This window comes from Oncorhynchus masou, unplaced genomic scaffold, assembly GCF_036934945.1.
Source record: "Oncorhynchus masou masou isolate Uvic2021 unplaced genomic scaffold, UVic_Omas_1.1 unplaced_scaffold_3309, whole genome shotgun sequence".
NCBI classification, from domain to species: Eukaryota; Metazoa; Chordata; class Actinopteri; order Salmoniformes; family Salmonidae; genus Oncorhynchus; species Oncorhynchus masou.
This window is the reverse complement of record NW_027009722.1, coordinates 1-13,418: the sequence shown is the minus strand read 5'-3', so window position 1 is coordinate 13,418 and position 13,418 is coordinate 1. Positions and strand designations below refer to the sequence as shown.

Genomic DNA, 13,418 nt, shown 5'->3' with positions numbered 1-13,418 from the left:
GCTGGGGCTTATTTTGTATTTTTCCACTGGTGAGAAGTTATTTTCTGCTCACTCTATCAGAAATGTGTGACATGTTTTCACAAAATAAGAGGACATGATTTATTTTTAGGATACTTTGAGGATTTGCACACATAAATAACATATATCAATACGATCTCTCTAAGGCAATCTAGGGAAATCCAGAGGTAGACTTATTATTTCATTATTGATGATCTCAAAACGTTCTAAATATACAGTAAGCCATTTGAGCATCTATCATTGGTGACTGGACTCCTTTAGGGGGTGATATTGACGTCACCTTTATCGGGAAAAAGTGTAAGACTGTATGTAATCTGATGAAATAGTTTGTTTTGGTTGCTGCTCTCCCTCTCTCTATCTCTCTCTCTCTCTCTCTCTCTCGTAGCCTCCACATTCAGCATTCCGCGCAGCGGGGTGATGATATCAATCACCACGGCACGAAGCGTCTGAGTTGAGCTGAAGCATCTGAGTTGAGCTGAGCAGGACAGCTACTTGCTGGTGCGGTCTGCGGATATGTCCGTCGTCACTAGTGAGTGAGTGAGGTCGCGTGCTAAATCCTAGGAGCTCTGGGGGAAGCGCACCTTCATGCCAAGAAGCAGTGGCTACGGTGTGCACCTCTGTCCGTCTTGTCTGTTTACCCAGCGGCGCTCCAACACCTTTTGTTACTGTCTGTGAGGGGTGCAGATGAAGACACACATAGGAGGGAGAACTACTGAGAGAGAACCCAGACTCATCCTACGCACACAGATCTGAGGTACGCAATCTGATGTAATGCCGAGTTTATTTTGTCCGGTAAGGAATTTAAATTTGACGCTTTTATTTCCCAATGAGTTGCGTTTTGTATGACCTTCGCATTTTAATTTGAGGGGATATTTGGATTGAATCGCCAGTTAAAATGGATATCTGTCGTCACAGTAAATTGTTTGAAAGAAGATGAGTGATTAGACCCCAATGTAAGAAGCATGTTTTCGTACTACAGCACAGGGCGCTTTGCCTCTGTTTTATTTAATTTGTTCGTAATTTCAGGTCCACGGATAGTTCCCATGCATGCAGCGGTCTCTCCGGTTCAATGACATGTCACTTCACTAAACCATTCAACTTGTAGCTGTAATACAAAGTGACATGAACAATAGTTACCTCGGCAAATTATTTTATCTCACCAAAGAGCTAGATTGGACAATTTATTGGTCTGTTTTCTTTCATCATTGTTTCTGATCGATATATTTTCGCGGATCAGAGCAATGGAACGTTTTCGTTCGGGCACACTTCTCCCCCTTCTCTCTCTCTCTCTCTCTATCTCTCTCTCGCTATTCTCTCTCTCTCTCTCTCTCTCTCTCTCTCTCTCTCTCTCTCTCTCTCTCTCTCTCTCTCTCTCTCTCTCTCTCTCTCTCTCTCTCTCTCTCTCTCTCTCTCTCTCTCTCTGTCAGAGAAAGAGATAATGGGTCTGGGCGGGAAATTATACAGAATTGCGCGCTACTGTCACCTTTGAATCAACTGCACAATAGAGAGCCAGCCGATGAAATGACGGTGTCGCCGCAGACAATCAGTTTATAGACTACCTGCAATGTCCTCTGCAAGTCGACAACACCGAATTGACAAGTGCCATCCTCTAAAGTTGGTTAGTTTGAATCCTCGAGCCGAAAAGGTGAAAAATCTGTCTTGCCCTTGAGCTAGGCACTTAACCCTAATTGCACATGTAAACTGCTCTAGATAAGGGCATCTGCAAAAATGATTATTGAAAACGAATTCAACCCAGATTGACAGGATCAGTGATGTCTGAATTCAGGAATGTTTTATAGCATCTGCATTCTGCAGCCTGTAGCCAGACAGCATATTAGTGGGATGGAATCTGGATTGAGAAAGTGTGTCCACATCTTTGGTCAATTATTGAAAATACTTCATTTGAATTTATATTTTGCCCATTTAGCTAATTAATTAAGTCTGGATTGCACAGATATGTTTTGGGAGACTGCCAATAAAATTATTCAAATATGCCAAGAGAGACAAAGATAATAAGCACATTTATTTTTACAAAACAACACCTTTAAAGGGTTGCTTTTGCTGTTGCAAAAATGCTCTGCAGTTTCCACAAGTCCATTTTATTTTTCTGTAGTACATTTTGTTCATCTGTAGACCTAAATCCTCAAAGGCTGGACATTTCCCAGTAAACTGGCTGTGGTTCCATGTATTATAAACTGGTCTAGAAATCCCCCTACAAACCCCAGTCACAGTGAAGCCCACCATGGAAAGGTTTATGAGTTATGAGACTAAAATAATGGGACTCTGCAGCTATCAGCTATTTACAGCAGGTTGTAAGTCTTATATCAATAGATACACGTCAATACGTAGCCTAGAAACAGAACCATCACAACCATGGAGCCAAAATATAGGCTACTATCAGTCAACACAGTGTCATATATTCATTCAATCAGGGGTAGTACTAGGATGGTCTTGATTGTAACTAACTGACAGGACATGCTTCAGTCACCTCTAACCATCCAGTTGTATAACAGGTTGGGTGTAGGTCTGATGACACACTTGTAACATAGAGGATGCTTATGGGCCAGGCAATATGAGTTGCTGGGCATATACAGTAGGACAAGCCATTTTCACAAGTTGAGGTGTTTTGTAGCCTTCACAGTTGTCTCTTTTGTTGAGAGTTTGCCCCTCTGATGTCAGTGATGATGTCATGAACCTTGAACCCGATCACGCGTCCATAAAATGTTCTTCTTACTTATTCCCTCAGCAATCACCTTGGTGTTAATTGGGGGATTTTCATATCCAGTATGACACAGATCATTTGTTTTAATAAGTCACACTAAAGTGGAACATGTCTAAATGTGTCTTTTGACTCACTGCCTGGTGTGAGTGAGTGACAGGGCTGTGAAGGTAAATAGAAGACTGTCTCTGTATTCCGTCTCGCTTCAGTCTGCCATGGGGAATGTTTCCTGTCAGAGTTCAGAGGCTACAGCTAATGAAATAGTAGAATCAGATTATAACTAGGAGATGTCTTTGTGTGTGTGTGTGTGTGTGTGTGTGTGTGTGTGTGTGTGTGTGTGTGTGTGTGTGTGTGTGTGTGTGTGTGTGTGTGTGTGTGTGTGTGTGTGTGTGTGTGTGTGTGTGTGTGTGTGTGTGTGTGTGTGTGTGTGTGTAAGTTTGTGTGCATGGATGTGTGTGTGTCATGCCCTGACCTTAGAGCCATTTTATTTCTCTATTTGGTTAGGTCAGGGTGTGATTTGGGGTGGGCATTCTATGTTTTGTATTTCTATGTTGGCCTGATATGGTTCCCAATCAGAGACAGCTGTTTATCGTCGTCTCTGATTGGGGATCATATTTAGGCAGCCCTTTTCCCACTTTCTGGTGTGGGATCTTGTCTATGTATAGTTGCCTTAGTGCACATCAGTAGCATCGCGTTTCTTTTGGTTGTTTGTTGTTTTGTTCAGTGAGTTTCAATTTATTAAAATGATGTGGAACTCTGATCACGCTGCGCCTTGGTCCGATCCTTATGACGAATGTGACAGTGTGCATGCACAGATTCAGTCAAAAGTTTTGACACCTACTCATTCAAGGGTTTTTCTTAATTCTTTCTATTTTCTACATTGTAGAATAATAGTGAAGACATCAAAATTATGAAATAACACATATGGAATCATGTAGTAACCAAAAAACATGTTAAACAAATCTAAATATATTTTTATTTGAGATTCTTCTAAGTAGCCACCCTTTGCCTTGATGACAGCTTTGTACACTATTGGCATTCTCTCAACCAGCTTCATAACGTAGTCACCAGAAATGCATTTCAATTAACAATTGTGTCTTGTTAAAAGTTCATTTGTGGAATTTATTTCCTTCTTAATACATTTGAGCCAATCAGTTGTGTTGTGACATGGAATGGTATACAGTAGATAGCCCAATTTGGTAAAGACAACGTCCATATTATGGCAAGAACAGCTCAAATAAGCAAAGAGAAATGACAGTCCATCATTACTTTAAGACATGAAGGTCAGTTAATCCGGAAAATTTCAAGAACTTTGATAGTTTCTTCAAGTGCAATCGCTATGATGAAACTGGCTCTCATGAAGACCGCCACAGGAAAGGAAGACCCAGAGTTACTTCTGCTGCAGAGGATAAGTTCATTAGAGTTACTAGCCTCAGAATTTGCAGCCCAAAAAAATACTTCACAGAGTTCAAGTAACAGGCACATCTCAACATCAACTTTTCAGAGGAGACTGTGTGAATCAGGCCTTTATGGTCGAATTGCTGCAAAGAAACCACTACTAAAGGACACCAATAAGAAGAAGAGACTTGCTTGGGCCAAGAAACACGAGCATTGGACATTAGACAGGAGTCCAAATTTGAGATTTTTGGTTCCAACCGCTGTGTCTCTGTGAGATGCAGAATAGGTGAACGGATGATCACCGCATGTGTAGTTCCCACCGTGAAGCATAGAGGAGTAGGAGGTGTGATGGTGTGCGGGTGCTTTGCTGGTGACACTGTCAGTGATTTATTTGTGAAATGTCTTTATTCTTTTGGAATGTTTACTAATATTGTTTCATTGTTTATTTCACTTTTGTTTAATATCTGTTTCCCATGCCAATAAAGCCCCATGAATTGAAAATGAATTGAATTGAGACAGAGAGAGACGAAGAGAGAGAGAGAGACGAAGAGAGAGAGACTAAGAGAGAGACTAAGAGAGACAGACTGAGAGAGAGACTGAGAAAGAGAGAGAGAGAGGCTGCAAACGAGAGACAGAGAGAGAGAGACTGAGAGAGAGACTGAGAGAGAGATAGGGAGAGGAGAGAGAGAGAGAGAGAGAGAGAGAGAGAGAGAGAGAGAGAGAGAGAGAGAGAGACTGAGAGAGAGAGACATCCCATGTCCATTAATTCCCTGAAGAATTTACATTGTATATAACTGACAGTAATACACAGTGGAAACATCATCATGTTGTTGTATATAACTGACAGTAATACATAGTGGAAACATCATCATGTTGTTGTATATAACTGACAGTAATACATAGTGGAAACATCATCATGTTGTTGTATATAACTGACAGTAATACATAGTGGAAACATCATCATGTTCATGTTGTTGTTTATTTATTAGCCATTCTTTCATTGTCTTTGTATAATCTTATTTGTATTTAATTACATGTACTGACTGATGATTCCACAGTACAACAGCAGTAGTGTTGTACCTGTATACATTATTATATGTACTATTATTACTACTACTGAAATGAACTGTATTTTATTATCCTCATTGCATTGTACTGTATTTACTGAAATGTTGTACCACTATACTGCTTTGGCAATATCTACAAATTGGTTCATATCCAGGCTGTATCACATCTGGCTGTGATTGGGAGTCCCATGGGGTGGTGCACAATTGGCCCAGTATCGTCTGGGTTTGGCCGGGGTAGGCCATCATTGTAAATAATAATTTGTTCTTAACTGACTTGCCTAGTTAAACAAAGTTTACATGAAAAAAAATGAAACAGAGAGAGAGTACCTGTTCTGAAAGAATATGAATCACAGATATCATCTGTTTTCATATTTTTCGTTTATTATTCTCTATTTTGTCACTTTATCCAATTTTTATTCCAAAATCTCCTCAATTACCACCTCTCTCGCTCTTTCTCGCTCTTTCTTTCTTTCTTTCTCTCTTTTTCTTCTCTTCTCTTCTCTTCTCTTCTTTCTCTTTCTTTCTCTCTCTCTCTCTCTCTCTCTAGCTCTCTCTCTCTCTCTCTCTCTCTCTCTCACTTTCTTTCTCTCTTTCTTTTCTTTCTTTCTTTCTTTTCTCTCTCTCTCTCTAGCTCTCTCTCTCTCTTGCTCTCTCTCTCTCACTTTTTTCTCTCTCTCTCTTTCTTCTCTTTTTCTTTCTCTTCTTTCTCTTTCTCTCTTTCTTTCTTTCTTTCTTTCTTTCTTTCTTTCTCTCTTCTCTCTCTCTCTCGCTCTCTCTCTCTCTTTCTTTCTCTCTATGTTGCTGTTTCTCTCTCTCTCTCTCTCTCTCTCTCGCTCTCTCTCACACTCACACTCAAACATACACCAATCATGTAAGCATGTCCTCCTTCAGGGCTTGATGTTCCTCCAACACTGTTAACGCCTGCCAGCACGCCCGCACCTCCCACACAGTCATTTATATACCCTCTCAAGTCCAGGGGAATTCACCACAATGAGCCAACAGCTGTGTTTTAAATCAGGACATTAAGTCTATTCACTGAGAAACATGTTCAGTCTACCTTTGAAACATCTTTTCAAACACCTCATAGCTTCCAGCCATGCATACTCCCACGGTTTCTTTCTTTCCCACGGTTTCTTTCTTGGTTTCTCCCTCCCTCTCTCTCTCTCTCTCCCTCCCTCTCTCTCTCCCTCCCTCCCTCCCTCCCTCCCTCCCTCCCTCCCTCCCTCCCTCCCTCCCTCCCTCCCTCACTCCTCACTCCCTCCCTCCCTCTCACTCACTCACTCACTCCCTCCCTTTCTCTCTCTCTCTCTCTCTCTCTCAATCTCTCTCTCTCGCTCTCTCTCTCTCTCTCTCCCTCTCTCTGAGTGACACAGGGCAGTCTAGCAGCATTATCCCATTATACATCCTCTACCAATCGTACAGAAGAGCATGCCAGTCAATTGTGTGTGCCTGGTCCTTTGCACCCTAAGTGTGTTCACTACCAGTAGGTCGCTCTGCTTGTGTCACCAACTACATCCGTGTCACCTCATTAACTGTAACAACCCCCTACTTCTCCCCACAGATCTGACCTCTTACCTCTGACCCAGTGCCCCCTACTGGTGCGGACCACCTCTGATCCTACCGTGATGAGTGCGTGCGGCAGGAAGGCTCTGGCATTGCTGAGCAGCGTGTTTGCGGTCAGCGGGCTGGGGCTTCTGGGAGTTGCGGTCTCTACAGACTACTGGCTGTACCTGGAGGAGGGGTCATCCTGCCCCTGAACCAGACCACTGACATCAGGACCTCCCTGCACTCTGGACTCTGGAGAGTCTGCTTCCTGGCAGGTCACTACCATCTCCAGCTAATCCTGGATCAGACCAATTGAGACCAATTCTAGCTGTACACTCTTAGAAAAAGGGTTACAATAGTGTTATTTGGGTGTCCCATGGTTTCAGGAGAGCCCTTTTTGGTAGAACCCTCTGTGGAAGGGGATTTACATGGAACTCAAAGGGGTTTTACCTGGAACCAAAAATGGTTTCTCAAAGGGTTCTCTTATGGGGACAGCCAAAGAACATTTTTAGGATCTAGATCTTCTTTCTCACTGTCTGGTTGTTTTTGGGGAATAAGAGGGAGAATGTTGCATTTCCGCATTAGCGATGAAAGGGGACAGAGCTGGAGTGGTGTTTGTCAGACCCGGAAATCGCTCTTCTCACAAAATGGTCTGTTGCGTCTGAATGGTTCGGCCCACAGTTTAGCCTACCTATTATGACCCTCTATGGAAAGTCTCAGCATGTCTTTCTGTCAGCATGTCTCCCTGTCAAAATATAGGTGAAATAATAACCTCTACAACCTCTGTATAGGCTCTCTATAATCCCTCTCTTCTTCTCTTCCAGGTGAAGAGGCAGGTCGCTGTTTCACCATCGAGTACATCATGCCCATGAATTTACAGCTGACCTCTGAGTCCACAGTCAGTGTACTTAGTAAGTTATATTTCTCTAATTTTCCTGTCTCTCGTCTCTCTCTCGCTCGCTCGCTCTCTCAATCTTTATTGTGTGGTTGCCTCTGTTGCCAAGGCATTGTATACATAATTGAACAATATGCTCGAGAAACAATAATAATAAATATCAACTTTTAGGCCATCTGCTCTAAAGGGTCACTCCCTCTCTTCTCGATGTACATTGTTTGATTGAATAGACCCTGTCTGTGTGTGAGTAGATGAAGCACTCTTGGTGGTCAGAGTGAGTGGGTGGTTGGAATACTGCCAATGCATTCAGGACAAATAAGGACAAGTGACACAATGCATCAACTTATGGCACCCTCTTCTGGTTACTTAGCTGAACAGTCTTTCTACCTGAATAGCTGAAGCTGTGAGAGGGAGCAGTTCACTGTACAATTAAGAAGCTGTATGTGCATTGGAAGAACTCTTACTGAGGTTTTCTGAGTTCCTGTTGATGAATGGAGTGGTACTGATAATATCAGTCTGGCTTGTAACCAGCGTTCTGAAGGGAAGAAATGGAAGAACTGGCTGAATGCGAGAGATAATATATTCCCTCTTGGGTGGCAAGAGACGTGTAAATGGGTGGCAAGAGACGTAAAATGGGTGGCAAGAGACGTGTAAATGGGTGGCAAGAGACGTGTAAAATGGGTGGCAAGGCGTGTAAATGGGTGGCAAGAGACGTGTAAAATGGGTGGCAAGGCGTGTAAATGGGTGGCAAGAGACTTGTAAATGGGTGGCAAGAGACGTAAAATGGGTGGCAAGAGACTTGTAAATTGGTGGCAAGAGACGTGTAAATGGGTGGCAAGAGACGTGTAAATGGGTGGCGTGTAAATGGGTGGCAAGAGACGTAAAATGGGTACGTGTAAATGGGTGGCAAGAGACGTGTAAAATGGGTGGCAAGAGACTTGTAAATGGGTGGCAAGAGGCGTGTAAAATGGGTGGCAAGAGACTTGTAAATGGGTGGCAAGAGACGTAAAATGGTGGCAAGAGACTTGTAAATGGGTGGCAAGAGACGTGTAAATGGGTGGCAAGAGCGTGTAAATGGGTGGCAAGAGCGTGTAAATGGGTGGCAAGAGACGTGTAAATGGGTGGCAAGAGACGTGTAAATGGGTGGCAAGAGACTTGTAAATGGGTGGCAAGAGACGTGTAAATGGGTGGCAAGAGCGTAAAATGGGTGGCAAGAGGCGTGTAAATGGGTGGCAAGAGAGCGTGTAAAATGGGTGGCAAGAGCGTGTAAATGGGTGGCAAGAGACGTGTAAATGGGTGGCGTGTAAAGAGACGTGTAAAATGGGTGGCAAGAGACGTAAAATGGGTGGCAAGAAGGCGTGTAAAATGAGTGGCAAGAGACGTAAAATGGGTGGCAAGAGGTAAAATGGGTGGCAAGAGACGTGTAAATGGGTGGCAAGAGACGTGTAAATGGGTGGCAAGAGACGTGTAAAATGGGTGGCAAGAGACGTAAAATGGGTGGCAAGAGACGTAAAATGGGTGGCAAGAGACGTGTAAAATGGTGCTTCATTATCACCAGTATTTCAGATTTCACATCACCAATTAAGGCTCTAATGCTTAAAAGTAATAATACAATGCAGTTTTATTGAAATTTGTTTTCCTCCTCCTAGCGTGTCTGAATGACTACTTCTTTACTATTCAAGTCTCTTTCCAATTGCCCCAAGCCCAGTCTGCCCATACAGAATAAAATGAGTCATCAGAACTCCCAGCGTCTCTGGGTCTCCACCCTGCTGACTCCTCTCTGCTTCAGAATACTTATTAGGTAATAACTCTGAGGAGTCACACTGAGGGGAGTTTGACTTTCTCTAAAGCTCCAGCCTCATTAGGTTTTGGTTGATGCCTGTTGAAAGGTCTCTGCTAGACAGGAAGAATGTTTGGACCTTCTATGTTCAGAGTTTGAGATGAAAGTAGAGTATAAGAGTTTGTAGATGAGTATAGCTATATGTGTCTGTTAAATTCTGTTTCTGTATAGTAATCACCGTCTTTCTCTATGTTGCTGTTTTTCCCTCTGTCTCTCTCTCTCTCTCTCTCTCTCTGTCTCTCTCTCTCTTTCTCTCTCTCTCTGTCTCTCTCTCTCTTTCTCTCTCTCTCTCTCTCTCTCAGAGATGATTCGTTCAGCCACTCCGTTTCCTCTGGTCAGTCTGTTCTTCATGTTCATCGGCTTTGTGCTAAACAACATCGGACACGTCCGACCTCATCGCACCATCCTGGCCTTTGTCTCCGGAATCTTCTTCATCCTCTCAGGTACTCGTCTAATCTTCCCTCTCTTCCCCCTCACCTCCTTTTCTTTCTCCTCTTCTTCCCTACTTCTCCTCCTCCTTGTTTTCTGTGGTCTCTGCTTCAGCTACAGAATGTGATGGTGTCTAAATCGCTTTAACACAATCACTATCTGTCTTCTCTGTCTGTCTGTTTCTTTCTCTGACTGATGTTCAGGCTTTGAAGGTTTGTTTAATCTCTCCTTTGCCTTGCTCTCTCTCTCTCCTTCTGTTATCTCCCCCTCCTCTTCCCTCTCTTTCTGTTATCTCCCCCTCCTCTTCCCTCTCTTTCTGTTATCTCCCCCTCCTCTTCCCTCTCTTTCTGTTATCTCCCCCTCCTCTTCCCTCTCTTTCTGTTATCTCCCCCTCCACTTCCCTCTCTTTCTGTTATCTCCCCCTCCACTTCCCTCTCTTTCTGTTATCTCCCCCTCCTTTCTGTCAGGTCTGGCTCTGGTGGTAGGTCTCGTGCTGTATATATCCAGTATTAATGACGAGATGTTGAACAGGACTAAGAGCAGTGAGTCCTACTTCAGCTACCGGTACGGCTGGTCCTTCGCCTTCGCTGCCATCTCCTTTCTGCTCACTGAGGTACTTCAAAATTCAAAAGGCACTCGCACATCTGAGCTATCTTTGTTGCAGGTCCATGGTGACAGTTGAATAAGACGAGAAAAAAAGAAGAAACATGCACTCACAGGTAGATTTGTTGTAGAAAAAAATCTACATTGTATGATAGTTCACTACCAAAGAACATGTTTTTTTTATTGTCACACACTGGATAGGTGAGGTGAAATACTACAGCCATAGTAGTAGAGCACCCCTGGAGCAAATGAGTCAAGTGCCTTGCATTTCACCTTGTAGGCTCGGGTATTCGAACCAGCAACCTTGCAGTTACGGCCCAACGCTCTGATCACTAGTTTACCTGTCGTCTGCTGGTGTGGTACCCTCTCTTCTGGGTCATCTGGCTCTCTATACTACAGAGTGCAGTGTCCTCTAACCTTTATCGTCTGTCTGTCTGGCTGTCCGTCTGTCTCTCTTTCTGTCCGTCTGTCCGTCTCTCTCCCTCTCTCCCAGAGTGCGGGCGTCATGTCCGTCTACCTGTTCATGAAGCGCTACACAGCCGAGGAAATGTACCAGCGCCACCACCCCGGCTTCTACCGGCCACGCCTCAGTAACTGCTCTGACCACTCTGGTCAGTTCCTGCACCCGGAGACCTGGGCACGCGGGCGCAGCCCTCGGACATCTCCAGCGAAACCTCACTCCAGATGAGCACCAGCTACCCGGCCCTGCTCAAGTGCCCCGACTACGACCAGGTCTCCTCCTCACCCCTGCTGAAGGGGTCATGAGGTCAGGGCAGGTCGCCAAGGTCAAGGGTGAGAAGTCATAGGTGATGTTGCTTTTAGATACTGATCTAAGATCAGCTTTCTTTTTTAAGTTATCTGGAATCTGTGGAGGGTTGCTGGGAAGTTGCTGGGTGTGGATAGAACCTCCCGCCTGCATAGTTTACTGGGAGATCAGTCCCAAAAGATATACAGGGAAGCCTCTGTCTCTCTATTTTGTTGTTGTTCGTTCCCATTGTGATGCTGTGCCCTGGACCTTGTTTGAAAACGTCTACCAGCCATGATTGCTGCTGAGGAAACAGTTGATGCCGCTGTGCCACATCTTACCTACAGATGGCAGCAAAGTGCAGAGTTTTTTCAGGAGTATTCACTTCTCACGTATTTTCTATTATATCGGGATACTTACTGCCACTGATTAGTTAACTTGACGAGGACCAAACTAACATTTACACAAATGTTTGAACGGGAACAATACATGTCACTATGTTAAAGCTGCAATCAGCAGTTGAAACAATAACAAAGTGAACTCCCATCCCATTTCAGTAAAAAGCTGAGGAATGGGGCTAGAGAAATGTAACCACTCTCAAATTCATAGACAGGGCTATGGATGCAAGGACTGGCCATCCATGATATCTAAATTATTGTTATCATGTTTTGAAGGTATATAGTGTTTGTTTACAAACACTGGAGTGAAACAAGCATTTATTTTGGTTTCTGATGGTTACGACAGTTGAACTAAGCACATGAGGCATTTGTAATATTATATCATATTCTTAAGAGGTCCAAAAATGGATGAAACAACTGCAGATTGCACCTTTAAACGTGTATGTGTCATATGTTAAATTGTGTAGTTTGCTTCATGTTGGAGTTTTTAAATTGATGTGTCCTTGCTGGCTCGGATCTGCCAACATGGCATCTCTGCTTTGTTTATGTATCATGTAAAAATGAATTATTTGAAAAGTAATTGGTATTCACTCTTAGACAGATTGTTTATACATGCATATGGATAACTGTTGTACATTGTATGAATATAGCGAACCATTGTAAAACAAGTCAAAAGTGTAGTCGCTGCCTAAAATGATTAATTCTGAGTGTCAGCTTCATGCCGTCGGCATAGCAACTGTTGCATACAAACTGTACAATATCTGGAGAATATCTAAATGTGGGGGGAAAAAAATTGACTTTGTGAAATCTTTTTAATGACATTGCCTGTGGATGGAATGCAATTTCATTCATTAACTCCAGTTTCAAGATATTGATGGTTTGAGAACTAACACAGCAGGATAGGAGAATTAATGATGGGTAGGAAAGGGTTAGGGTTTAGCTAAAATGCTAGTTGTCAACAACTGCTATCCCCAACGTGACAACTAGATGGCGCTGTAATGGTCACCACAACCTTAGAAACCATCAGTCTCAACAAACCATCGGTGTCATAACACCGGTTAATGGATTGGAGTTCAATTTTGCTTCCATGTAATTGTAATGTCACATCAATACACTGGGAGTCAGTGTTGCATCACTTACACTATAAAGCAGACAGAAATCCCTTCAGGTCAGAGGTGTATAGAATCAGGACTTAAACACCCATCTTCCCACTATGTTACCTAAGAACTCGGTCCCCTCTCTCAAATGATTTATTTTTCCACCTTATCTAGACACTGTATCTATTTATTGGCCAATTAAGGGGGGAACTCATATTACTCTGACCTGATCTATGTCTGTTTGCTGATCAATGAAGGGGTAGATTTTAACCATCAGTAAAGGGTTTCTCATAGACTTTAACCATCAGTAAAGGGTTTCTCATAGACTTTAACCATCAGTAAAGGCTTTCTCATAGACTTTAACCATCAGTAAAGGCTTTCTCATAGACTTTAACCATCAGTAAAGGCTTTCTCATAGACTTTAACCATCAGTAAAGGGTTTCTCATAGACTTTAACCATCAGTAAAGGCTTTCTTTAACCATCAGTAAAGGGTTTCTCATAGACTTTAACCATCAGTAAAGGGTTTCTCATAGACTTTAACCATCAGTAAAGGCTTTAACCATCAGTAAGAGTTTCTCATAGACTTTAACCATCAGTAAAGGGTTTCTCATAGACTTTAACCATCAGTAAAGGGTTTCTCATAGACTTTAACCATCAGTAAAG

At 43.0% G+C, this 13,418-nt stretch overlaps 1 pseudogene; it reads left to right on the top strand.

The window, feature by feature from the left end:
* Positions 1-627: 627 nt before the first annotated feature.
* On the top strand, positions 628-13,198 carry LOC135534370 (voltage-dependent calcium channel gamma-5 subunit-like; annotated as a pseudogene).
* Positions 13,199-13,418: the final 220 nt, after the last annotated feature.